The sequence below is a fragment of the Colias philodice genome, chromosome 5, assembly GCF_061535455.1.
Source record: "Colias philodice isolate Cphi_HAF_F1 chromosome 5, ilColPhil1 Martin Lab GWU primary, whole genome shotgun sequence".
NCBI classification, from domain to species: Eukaryota; Metazoa; Arthropoda; class Insecta; order Lepidoptera; family Pieridae; genus Colias; species Colias philodice.
In genome coordinates this window covers 9,215,446-9,229,345 of record NC_143090.1, presented here as the reverse complement: position 1 = coordinate 9,229,345, position 13,900 = coordinate 9,215,446, and the positions used below count along the sequence as shown (strand labels likewise).

At 31.6% G+C, this 13,900-nt stretch overlaps 1 protein-coding gene across 3 annotated transcripts in view; it reads right to left on the bottom strand.

Annotated features, from left to right (window-relative positions):
- Window positions 1-12,887, bottom strand: part of chp (leucine rich repeat containing G protein-coupled receptor chaoptin) — a 54,531-nt gene extending 41,644 nt beyond the window's left edge. For 2 of the 3 annotated variants that reach the window (XM_089695094.1, XM_089695095.1), the window contains exon 1: window positions 12,653-12,886. The gene's annotated coding sequence lies outside the window, so the exon portion shown is untranslated. Of the gene's footprint in view, window positions 1-12,652 lie in introns of all 3 variants that reach the window. The other variant, XM_089695097.1, reaches the window with a different exon arrangement.
- Between the last annotated feature and the right edge of the window lie 1,013 nt (window positions 12,888-13,900).

Here is a 13,900-nt window from a genome sequence, read left to right as displayed (position 1 = left end):
TCACGTTGTTTGTTCGTAATACGGCGTCCGTCTTTTTTTATACGTCCATGGTGTTAGTATTTTGTTTTTGTTTTATATTTTCTCAAGTTAGATTTAAGATTTTATTACACAATGTTTTTGACAAAATATTATATTCAGAATACATACTATGTAATTATACTTATATGTAATTATAATTATATTAGAAAGTAGCTACGTATAAGTATTTGGTAATCTGTGCTATAGGTAGGAACGTATTGTGTTTTGTCTAGAGGTCAAATAAGTTCATGTTGTTTAAATAATACATTTTTGTAAATATTTTGTAATCACAATTGTAAATTGTATACAATATTTAAATGGATTGCAATGTGGTTATTGTTTTATTCATATTTTTCTGCAGTGAATTCTTGTAAATAGCCGAGCCAGATTCAAAATAAGGACAAAATATGAACCCGATATTAAAGTTCTGGAAAATTAAACTTTTCTTTTATTACCAAGAAGAATCGGAAGACATTTCGCAAGATAAAAACGAGATGTAAAAATAAATTTCACTGCATTCGCGAGATAATATTGCGAACATAAAGAAAAACATAAAATGTGAAATGCAAATCTTATAGAGCAAGTTTCGACGGAACTATCTGCATTGTTTTACAAATGTTTAAACTGCTTTAATTTTTCTTGAATCGAAAGTATTTTTATAGATATTGCTATTTAAAATGCAGTGTATGCATCTATGACGTATTTGTAATCTGTATGTATGCGTATGTTATTAGATGTAACAAATATATAGGTACGTTTTTAAATTTATTTTTTTCAAAACAAACCACTTTTTTCAGTTTACACTTGCGCCTATAAGAACCTAATCCACATACAATGAACACGTGTAATTATCTAATTTACTCTACCCATTCTATGACGTGAATAAGCACAGATAAAAAACCACAACTGCATTAATGAATGACATAAATTATGAGTAACTTCCTTTGCACAGATAATGAAATAATTGTTTAGTCTGTGGTAGGCGCCGGCGTAATTGCACTAATCAGAGCGTGGGCGAGCAGGTGACGAATTGACCACTTGCTTTGAAGAAAGCAGCTGTTCATGTGTGAGCAATATGAACAGCTTTTTCGTATCTACTGAAGAATGTTAAGTATGAAAATATTCGCTCAACTTGGATTCTCTGTACACTAATAAATAGATTGTTAACATAGTTATATCGGGGCCACCCGCAGTACATGCGAGCGATGTCATATTTGTTAACGCAGCATAACTATGGCCACCTGCATCGCCTTAATGCATACATATTGTATTTCTTCAAACGTTGCATTTTTGTTTAGAGATAAGTTTATTAGTTTAAGTATTAATTTAATTCATTCTGAATGTAGAAAGCACTTATTAAAGACGTGTAAATTAAATCTTGTGTTTTTAAAAATCGTCCTTCGGTCCGTCGAAATTTGAGTGGCGCAGCCGGTAGGATACTCGATAATATCCTGCTGCCGAGCTATCAGTAAAGCCATAATTAAGGACCTGTGATAGTGCGGTGCAGACGAGTATCCTCGAACAAAAAAAATAACTCCCGCGACGCGTACGCGTAAAAACTGAATCGCTGCAGTGAAACGCGTACGGAGACTTCAAGGACGAGCATTCAGGATCATAAGTGAAGGACATGGGAGCGAGCAGACTGTGAGTAGACCTCTTCACTCCTGTTTTTCATAGTCCCTGTTTTTCACGAAATCCCCGACCCAAAATAGTCGGCCTAATCATTACGTTTATTTGATTTTGTTCATTACAAGTATCGTGATAAGTCGTAATTTTTAGTGTTTAATTTTAATTGTTAGTTATTAGTTAGTGATTTTAAGTGTTAGGTACTTTCATTAATTTCGTGTTTTAATCGATAAAACTACGCAAAATGGAAGAGATTAAACTCATTCCTAGAGAAATACTATGTATCATTCCCAAATTTGATGGGGATGAGAAACTGTTAAACCTATTTATCAATAAAAGTGAATATATTATAAGGTCATTCCAAGATGCGAGTAATAACGCACAAAACTTATATGTATACCATGCCATAACGAGCAGGCTTATCGGTAAGGCAGCTTCACTGCTTAGTGATTACCAAAATATAACTTCATGGACTGAATTGAAAGAAATACTTACCCAACATTTCGGAGACCCGCGATCGGAAGAGTGTATAGCATTAGAGTTAGAAGGGTTAAAAATAAAACAAGGTGAAAGTTACATACAGTTTTGCCACAGAATACAAAACGTAAAAAGTTCCCTATTTTCAAAGGTGAACCGCTTCACGGATGAAGGGGTCAAAGCCGCGAAAATGATCATATACAATAATACTGCGTTAAGTGTTTTTCTGTACAACCTCCCGGAGGACATGATCCGGATTGTTAGATTAAGGGGTTGTAAAAACTTAGAAAATGCACTTAGCGTAGTTACGGAAGAAGTAAATTTTATACAACAATATAATGCAAAGACTAGTAAGCCAAAACCTATAACCCAAAACACTTTTCAAAATTCATTCAAACCTAATTTTATTACGATGCCTTTAAATCAAAACTTTAAATACGGCAGTCCTCAACAGCCAATCGGTTATAGACCGAATTTCGCTCAACAACCTCGACCAAATTTAATGCAACCACCTCGACCAAATTTTATTCAACAGTTAAGGCAAACACCACAAGCCCAAGGCTATAAATTTGGCACACAATCTAATAATAACCACCAATTGCGACCTTTTCAAAATTCCGGTTATAAATTTGGAATCCCAAATCAACAAACAGCCCAACCTCGTTTTAAATTTGGCATACAACATGCCCAGGCACCGAACCCCGGCTTAAATAGCGATGTATCAATGCGTACGGCACCTATGAGGCAAAACGTAACTCATAACATATATTATTGCGATGAACCAAATTATGAAAATTACGATAACTCACCCTTAGATTATAAAGAAGACGCCGTGAACGAGTTATACGAGTATACCGATCCGGAAGTAACTGAAAGCAATTCTAATGACAAGAACGAAAATGTTCCGTTACCTGCCTCCGAAGACAGTGAAATAATAAATTTAAATTATTGTAACAGCATCTTAAAATTACCACATATTATAGTTCCCGAAATAAAAGCAAAGTTTCTCATAGATACAGGAAGCAGTCGTTCCTTTATAAGTCCAGCCAAAGTAGAAGAATATTTTAGAGACCGTAAACAGTATGAACAATTTACAGTTGTTAGTACCCATGCGCAAAGCACTCATGATGAGGTTATAGTTATTCCGTTATTAAAAACTTTTAGAAGCACACTACCCCACAAATTTTATGTATACAATGTAGACAGTAGGTATGACGGATTAATTGGATCTGATTTACTTAAGAAATTAGATGCAAATATCAATATGAAGCACCAAATTTTAGAAACACGTAACGCCAAAATACCGATTATATATAATCCTCCGTTAGAAATCACCTTAGAGCCTCGATCAGAAACTAGAGTATTAATTCCAACTAACCTACAGAACGGTGACGCTATGTTAGATTTTCAGACTTTTCGTGAAAGCGTTCGTATGCCAGCAGCAATAATCGACGTGTCAATGAAAGTTAATGTAGATGAAAAGGAGCGAAATCTTCAAAAACACTTAACCGATGAAATAGTAAAAGTTAGTAACGATCAGGCGGGAAAATGTGACCAACCCCTGACGCCGATTACAATTTCGTCTGATTCAGACCGAACAGTGCCTATCACTAAAAATAATCGCCAATATTCGATTCCGTCACCTGATAGTAGTACAATAACCATGGAAAACAGCACCTTGACTGCGTCTAGCAATAATAGCGAAAATACAGATACGGTTCATTCAGCTCGCGATCTTGATACGGAAGGCATGCTGATTCTAGATCAAGCTGTAGATTTTAATAGACAATTAACTCAACAATTTGTAAAAGATCACCACAAACGCACAAAATTCTTATACAAATATCTTACAGACAAAATTATTCATAAGAAACAGGTTATTAAGGATAAGCATGGCGGTGAAAATTATTTTAACATAGACATAGGAGATTCAGTTTACATTAAAGGATTTAACACGAGACGTGCTAAAGATAAGCCTAGGTATCAGAAAGCGATAGTCACGGGACCGATCCATAGAAATGTTGTGCCAGTAATGACACACAATCGTGAGACTAAAGTTCCAATTAAATACATTAAGCGTCCTCCGCAGGTTACTGCTTCTGACGATCCATGTGATCCAAAGCCAGGGCCTTCAACTGCACCAGATTAAACGGAATCCCGGAATACTACCCCTCCGTGAAGGCTATGCAGTCGTCAGCAATGACACATGGAGAGTTATTAAGGTGTTAGATTTAAAGTTAATATATGACGATTTAGAATTTAATATAAATAGTTATCTATCATTTAGAAATCAGGTTCATAGTTGTATTGATGTAAAAGCGTTAGGTTCCGATTTTACTACAACCGAATTACAAACAGATTATCATATGAATTATACTATTGATAAATTTGAACAATTAATTCCGTCTTCTAGATCTAAACGTGGTTTATTAAATCCACTTGGTTCAGTTATAAAAATTATCACCGGTAACCTCGACAACGAAGATGCTATACAATTTGAAAACACTATTGAAAAATTAAAGACTAAACAAGACTCTATAATACATAAGATGACGATCGTTACTGAGATGGTGGGTTCGTTATTAAATGTGGCTGAAATATCTAATAACAATTTCATTGCAATCCAGAATAAGCTTAATGTAATTGATTCGCTTTTAAATGACACAAATTTACATCAAAGGACTACTGAAATTATACATACATATTCTGCATTCCTACATAATTTTATGTCTATTTACGTTAGATTAAGTGAAATTGAAACTGCTGTAGCTTTTAGTAAAATTAAACTTTTACACCAATCCGTTGTAGATACGAAGGAATTATTGCTTTTATTAAAAAATATTGAAACTAGCTCTAAGTTACCATTTCCAGTAAATTTAGATAATGTTCTTAAAATCGAACAATTAATAGAAGTACAAACTTATGTAAAACAAAGTCAAATAAAATTCGTAATGACTATTCCATTAATTACTGATGATATTTACTCATATTTTAAGATAATACCTTTACCTATATTTAACGAAGAAAAAGGTCAGACTTCCCTTATCCTTCCCAAATACCCATATGTCCTTGTGAAGGGGTTGAAAACGATGCCACTTTCACAACCATGCAAAGAAATTGATGAAGACCGGTTCCTATGCCCGGAAATACTGACATCAACATTATATAAAGATGATTGTTTAACCGATCTTCTGCGGCTATCCACAAATGTTTCCAGTTGTCAGCAGATTCCCATTTCCATAGATGACGTGAAAATCGACAATGTTCTACCAAATAGATGGATACTTTACGTAAATGTGGAAACAGTACTTACTAAGGTCTGTGAAAATGAGGTAACCCAAGAATTTCTTCGTGGTACTTATTTATTGGCGTTAGACGAGATTGGCTGCTACGTGAAAATCGGAGATATAACACTAAAGAAATATGAAGCGAATGGAAATGATATTATATACCCAAGTTTACCAAAAATTATATTACCAAATTTGATGAACTCCCAGACCGACAGGAAGCCTGTTAACCTGAAGGGTGCAAATTTAACTGACATAAATATGCTTAGGCATTTAATTGAAAATAGTGAAAATAGTGAAAACCAGTTTAATAGTACAGTGAATAGTGCCGTCGGAGTGATTAACATTATAACTTTTGTATTAATTGTAATTATAATTGTAATCGTCATAGTTATTAAGTCTAAATTAAGAAAAATATGTATTCAAGAAAACCCTTCAGATTTTCTTGAAACTGAGGATGGAGGAGTTATATCGGGGCCACCCGCAGTACATGCGAGCGATGTCATATTTGTTAACGCAGCATAACTATGGCCACCTGCATCGCCTTAATGCATACATATTGTATTTCTTCAAACGTTGCATTTTTGTTTAGAGATAAGTTTATTAGTTTAAGTATTAATTTAATTCATTCTGAATGTAGAAAGCACTTATTAAAGACGTGTAAATTAAATCTTGTGTTTTTAAAAATCGTCCTTCGGTCCGTCGAAATTTGAGTACATAGTTTTTGAAAAAAAAAAATATTTGTAATGTTTGTGGTTGTATTGTGTGAACTATTAATGCCTACGGAGGTTAGGTAAATTAAGTTTCGTTATTTTTTTTAAATATTGTATTTGTGTATGGCCATATTATTATGAAAACGTTCTAAAAGAAATACTATGTTAATAACTGGTAAACAATAAAATTCTTAATTTAAGCCATGTCAAATTTCTATCATTTTCGGAATTAAAATAAGAAAGTATGAGCCGCTTTTCAAAATTTAAAAAGCGGATATAAAAGAGCGATTATTTTATTTATTTATTTACATGATAAAAATATCATTTTTAAATCGAAAATTATTCGTATTGTTTTAATAGCAACATAATAATAATTTGAACACACAAGCAATACCTATTCATAGTATTAATATTATGCGTAAAATCGTTTAAAAAATTATAATTTCTATACTCATAGAAAGCAATAAGGTCCAAATAGTTGGTTTCACTCTTTTAGTAGTGAAAGTGATTTCCAAACGGTTGCGTCATAAGGCATTAGTAAACATACCGCGTGGAGACATGTTTTTAAGAAACAGTAGTCTGTAGTTTTTGAATAACTTTATTTTGTATCTATCTATTTTAATAATATTATATCGTAGTTTAATATTATTTAATCACGTACTTTAATCACGGTTCTATACAGGTGTGTCAAGGTTTTCTTCTTATATCTAGAAATAACAATAGAGTCATAATTTTTTGCAAAGTAATTGTTTAATAATATTACCTACTTTACGTGACATCTTACATACCTACCTAATAGGTAAGTAGGTAATCTGTGGTAGGTAATATTCCTCGACATAATATTTAATTATCCTTAAAAAAATAAGTTTTTGCGTGAAGAAGCAACAAAATCTTCACATAAGTACTAAATTTCGGATTTTGGATGAGTAGTTTTAGCCTAGATTACTGATATTCAAGTAAAAAATAGTCTATAAGAACAGGTTGCCACGGTTACGTATTTGACACACATTTTATTCAACTCATGATTCGGCTGCGATCAACTACGAGTTCTCGAGTAGCGAAAAATACCGGTTTCCAAAGGCTTTATGCGTAGTATTTCGTTTGTAAACCTATGTTTTTTATATGTTTTGATCCATCTCAAAGGTAGGTACTTTTTATGTTAATGAATATGATGCGTAAACAAATATGAAGCAAAAAAATATTTTTCGAGGTTTGGCTACTTCGTATTTACATAAAACTTTATATTCAAGTTTAACAGAATTATACACTACTGATTTATACATACTACCTTTAACCTAGATGGAGAATTATCATGTATATTATGTTATTATATTTTGTGGCGGACAGTGATATTATAACGTGTGAATGTATTAAAATAAGAAATTATACAGTTAACAATTAAAAAAAAATCAATTAAGAATCTACATTCCCAACCTATAAATCGAAGCAAATTCTAATCATCCTTCTAGAAATCATAGTAAGTCCCTCCAGTCTATACCATCGCTAACGCCGTGTCAACATTCTTACGCAATAAGACCTCGAAAGCCTCTATTCACCCGTGAAGCTTATTACCGAGGGCTTAAAGCTGTTTTCCGTATAACAGGCTATGTAGCACACAAGGCTAATTGCAACATGCATGGGAATTCTTTTCGAATGTTGCGTATTTGCTTGTTCTTTTAGCTGGTAGTGGTTTGGTTGTGATAGTGTAGGAAGTATTATAAGTACCCCAACCTGTATAATTTTTTTGTAGTGATAAATTTAAATAAATTTTAATATAATTGTAATTGAGTAAAATTCGTATTCTTTTTAATACTTAATTATTTATTTATTATCTATGTATGTATAATTAAGTGCTCATTAAATTTTGATTATATAACTAATATTTTTAATAATTTGACGAATATAATTGTAATTTTAAATATGTAATTTATTGTAATACTTTTCTTGGTATACCTATACCTATAATTAATGTTATTAAATTTCTTTAATTTTTTTTAACTAATATTCTTTAATAAATTGACGAATTGTAATTGTAATAAATATTTTGAACGCTGTAATTTCCTATAATTAAAGGTGCAGAAGATCATGTAATTAAATTAGATGTAACAAATGTAATCTGTATCTTCTGTTGGAAATTCTAAATAAATAAATAAATAAATACACTTAAGGAAAAAAATATATCAGTAAAGTTTTTTTTTTATGTTTCCAGGCTATCCTAGATATATCGAAATGTTCAAAAGAATAAAAGGGAAAATATCCGAATTTATATCTGGTTGTTCGTATATTTTTTTCGTTTTTTCACGTATCATCCAAAACTCCGTACTTATCAGGAATTAAAGTATTATCTGATTAAAAATTTAAATTAAATGTTTAGCTAAAAAACTAAGTAGGTACAACATCATGCATTAAAATAAATAATATGTTGACATAGTAGACAAATGAGCTTATTTCATTAGAATAAATAATTAAAATTTCACACCTCGAATAAATAATTTCATAAGATATTTTTCCAAAAAAGGTACAAAATCTTATTCTTAATATAAGTTCTCAAAGTGATAATAATTGAATTAAATAATTTGACGATTTAATAATTTTTCGCTGAACATTGTGAGCAAGGGCCGAATGAATTGGCGTTGTAGTGACAAGGGTTAGTAAAAGTGTCATCCTAAATGAATTGAATACTTGAGTTCACCTTTTTCACGGTAACAAAGCATTACCTTTATATTCCTGCTCCGACATTTGATATTCCTTTGTAATTATTTAGAAAAATACTCGTTTTTTATAGATATAAAAAATATAAAATTGTTATATTGTTTTTCTTATCTTTTCTTTTACTACAATAATATTTTGTTCGTCACCGAAAATATATTTTTTACTTTTATACGAGAGACTCGTTTAAATATAATTTAATGATCCTACGTTTTTAAATGAAGTTCTCACATCACATACTTAACACGAATAGACTGTAACTTTGTTAAAATAAACCACAGAAATAAACGGATCTTTATTCTTTTCCTACAAAATTTGCATTCAAAATTATTTCATTGTAACTAATTGTCTCTATCGTACATACATAATAAAGATTTATTCACAAATAACTGTATCTTTAATATTATAATTAAATTATTAAGAAAAAACTAACAAATCTTACACGCAAAAGCCCATCATGATCCAAGAACACAATAATAAGACGTAATACACGAATTTTCTCTGCCCATATTCCCAATCTCATATCTATAAGGTAAGGCCTGCGTACCAAAATGTCGCAGTCTGTGGTCGCAGTTTTATACAATGTGGAAAAAAGACAGCGCTATATAGGTTGTATAGCGCCATCACTTTCCCACACTGGAAGTAATACTGCTGTAAGACATCATGGTAATCCCACCTGATAGAAATTTCCGTAAGATTCCCACGTGGCTTTCAAATTGAAAACAAGTCGGAGGTCAGTGTATACGTATATAATAAATGTATTAACATCGGCAATCTTATTCATAGTTAGTAGATAGTATTGTATGCACTTAATTTTTAATAAATGCGAGTTAATGTTTCATTAGGATAAAAAATTGTTAGTTGACTATAAAATATCGATAGGTAAATAACGGGAATTTTCATCGTAATTGACTTTTTATATTATGATTGTTTTTTTGTAAAGATTTAGAAAAAAAAACAAGTGTAAATAGACACTTCTATTTGAATAAGCTAGTTACATAGGTTTTAGCATGATTAGTTTTATCAAGAATAACACTTCGAAATTTTACAAACTACGTTTTACTCTACTAAAAATTAATACTGATCCCATTTAATAATTACTACCTACCTGAACTATAAACGCCATAATTACTCAGCATATAATTTTAATAAAAACGAGAACTCCTAATGAGATAGCTTAACTAACGAACATACTAATGGGCATAAATTTGGCTTAAAAATATCCAGTGATGATTAACATATGGGGAATAATGAGGCTAAATATGATAGATCTTCAACACGCAAGGAAGATGGTTTCTATCAAATTATTAGTGTAACAATATGTTAGAACTAAAAAACTGTATGTAGGGCACATAAAATGTGTTTTTACCTAACATTATGTTTTAGGTAGCAAATACATATAGGAAGTTAATTAGATGTTGTATTCAAAACATTTTCGCAGCAGAAATTGTTATTTTAAAGAAGTTTTAAAGCAATCTCCCTTTTCATTTGTATGCCGTTTTATCTATAAGTCTTATAAGAAAATTAAATTAATAATGAAACTCAAAATGTAATTATGATTAGAATCGTGATAAAAATTAATAAGTAGGTACTCTGGATAATAAATTTAATGTACTAAAACCTTTGTAATAATATTAAAAATAATTGTATTTCTTCGTCCTTCTTACGATTAAATTGTTGAACTAATGTTAAATTTCTCTATGTAAAGAAATATCTTTGAGGTCGTTTTACGTTGTGACCGTAACTTAAAATTTCAAGACATTTGTCATGCAATGCGACAGGAAAGGGGAGGGGTTGATCAGTTAATTTATCATGTCCTATAGACGCTTTTTATTTCATCATTTTTTGTTGACTATTTGTATAAGATTGTTCATTGCTCATAATTATTTAATTACGCAAGAAAGATTCAAACACCAAGACATTTATTTTCCAAATTCGCTTTTGCTAGCTTCTACTAGGTATTTGGCACTATGCTAGAACTACTTCTACGCCTAGAGCAAGCAAAAATAATTTAAACAAGAGCATTACCTAATTGTGTTCACAATTAGTTATCACTTTTAACCAAATTATATCGTTGATTCTAATTATAGGCCTCTATGATTTCTGTATCAATGCATAGCCAATGTTCCGCACGACCTACTATTCAAGCTAACTATTGGAACACAAAGAGTAATGCCACACAGTACCACCATTTGCATTCAAAGCACATTGAATTACATATCCTAACGTTTTTATTTGAATAGACTACGCGATTCGTAAGTGACTACTTTCTTTTCGGTATAAACAAGTCCTAGTGGTATAAATTCCATTATTTATTGGTTCTGAGATATGAAGAAAGCGGTCGGCTTTCCAGAAAACTACTGAACCGATTAGTCGATTGATATATTGGGTGTAGGCTTCCTTTTATCGAAGGAGAAATACTCGAGGATAAAGCTCGTTACATACAATAATTATTTATTGTATTGTACCTATGTATTTAAATTTTCAGAATACAGTACCACTACAATGTAGAGACACCGCTCTTATTTCGATACCTACGTAATTAACCAGGCTTAATAAAATTAAGGGAAATACAATCAAGTCACTCGGATATATTAGTTAAAAAAATTGTGTATGATAGGACAAGATCGCTATAATGATTTATGCAATAATAGCATGATTAATTTTCCTGCAGGAACTTATGATTCAATCAATTACGGTGACCCAATTATTAAACTTTATTATATTGGTTCTAGGGAAATACAATCGCTGGAAATTATTATTGGCTCGAATTTATAATGACCGGAATACTGTAAGCTATTTATATTTTGATCTTTGATGTTCCAAATTATGTATATTTCTTAATGACGATCCCAAAAACGAAGATTACTAATGCGTAGCGTATTTTTTTATTTATTCAACAAGACTTCGTTTGGAAGTGCTTTTGAATCATCAAAATACATAAAAAAAATTACCACCGGTTCGGAAAGCTGTTTCTATACAGAAGAAAATTCTATATAAAATGAGAATGACGAATGTACCTTACATGTATTAATGGTCCTAATAAACTTAATTAAATATCCGCTCTGGATCTCCTGTTTGTGATTCATCATTTGTTTTCTTCAATATGAATGACTAATGGCTTCCGTAACAATACATAATATATGTTTGAAACAGACCAAAAATTTCGACATAGATGGTTTGTCCCAGATTCAAATCCAGGACGCCACCCTGTAGCCAAAATAAGGCTTCGTAAAACCTAAGATATGAGTATTGAGTAGGTGCGAAATATGGAAATGAAAAGTCAACTACTGAAAGCGTAACACGAGAGATTCTAAACTAAATTTGAAACTACCGTCTTTATAAGTTTATAACATCTACATATTTCTTATCTTCTTATATATAAAAATGAATCGCAAAATGTGTTGGTAAGCGCATAACTCGAGAACGGCTGAACCGATTTCGATAATTCTTTTTTTATTATATTCCTTTAAGTACGAGGATGGTTCTTATGTAGAGAAAACGTAAACATGTACCACGGGCGAAGCCGGGGCGGACCGCTAGTTTCAAATAAAATGATTTTTCTAATTACCAATATAAAAGTCGAATACTATCTTGTATTAATGACATATAAATTAAGATACTACACAAGCCATTAAATAATAAGCTATCCAATTAAATATCAGTACTTAATCGATTCAGCAATCAAGTAACAATGGCGAAGAGACAGATAGCACAAAACATTACAGAGCAAACAAAGATTGAAATCTATTGTCGTTGACAATGCATGAAAAAAAAAACAAAGCAGTCTGAAGGGTGATTATTGAACGAAAATGCACCAACCGCCCCTGAACTTGACGTCATCCGTTGCTATAGCAATGCTCCCGGGAAAAGCTCGAGGTCACCTCTCAACTTTTTTTTCACGATTCAATTTGCACAGATAAAAAATCAAACAGGCACGTAAAGTGATTTTGTAACGAAAAAAAAAAATAATAACACTGATTTTTTAAATTTGGAACGCGACGTGGCCGCGCGTTTACGCGTTGAAGGTACGGGGCAAACTACATAAATGTCAGTGGAGGCGGCACATGTGCAGAGCTCGGTAAAGCGCTGTACACAGTCGTGAGATTTTCCCGCGACTGTAAACGTTGCGCGGAGATGAAACAAGGCTTGAGAGCCGTCTTAATTATTAAATTGGATATTATTAGCATTGCTATTCTTAATCTTATTCAAGTTTTAATTAGATTTAATTTATTCTATTAATGTATAACTCTACTTTCAGATTATATGAATGAACGATGTCATTTCCGCATTTCTTTAATTGAATTTATATAATTTTTTTACAGCTTGGACTAAAAATAACTAGTGTACAATTAATTTATCAATGGTTATTTAGCAACTTGTGAAATAACACTTCAAAGTAAAATGTAAAGTCATTGAATTAAACATCTATCAAATACTTAAATAAATTATTGATTAAATGTTATAAACTGTAATTGGTTTATCTTGTAGATATTATGCTAAAAAGTGGGTCGTACAAAATATAAATAAATAATTGACTAATCCTAAACCCAAAGAATTATTTTAAACTATAAATAAACTTATTGATTGCTAGAGCAATAGTCTAGAGATTAATATCTAGAGATTATAGAGCATCCGAAAAATAATTATCCGTCCATAATTTGATAAGTTAAAATAGTTTTAAATAAATAATATAACTTTTGATTTCCTTTTAAATAAATGTACATTTTAATACTTCCATATAATTTTTATCAATATTTGCTCTTAGTCAGTATACTAATCTTATAATTATTATAATTTCATCCAACAAAGTTTGGCTGCAAAGCATATTTTACAATCCGACAAACTTCAATACAAAACAAAATAATTGTTTCAATCGCAAGAAAATTGTTCCCGCCATACACACGCCCTAACGTGCGAGAGAGAGAGCTATCCGCGCTATACCGCTTTTCTCGTTATGTAAGCTACGGCCCTGGAGCCTGCTCCCCACCCTCATCGAAGCCGCTAGCTCAGATCACACAGGTCCGCCTGTGTTGGGCCAACATCATAATTACGTCAGCAAATGTTTGC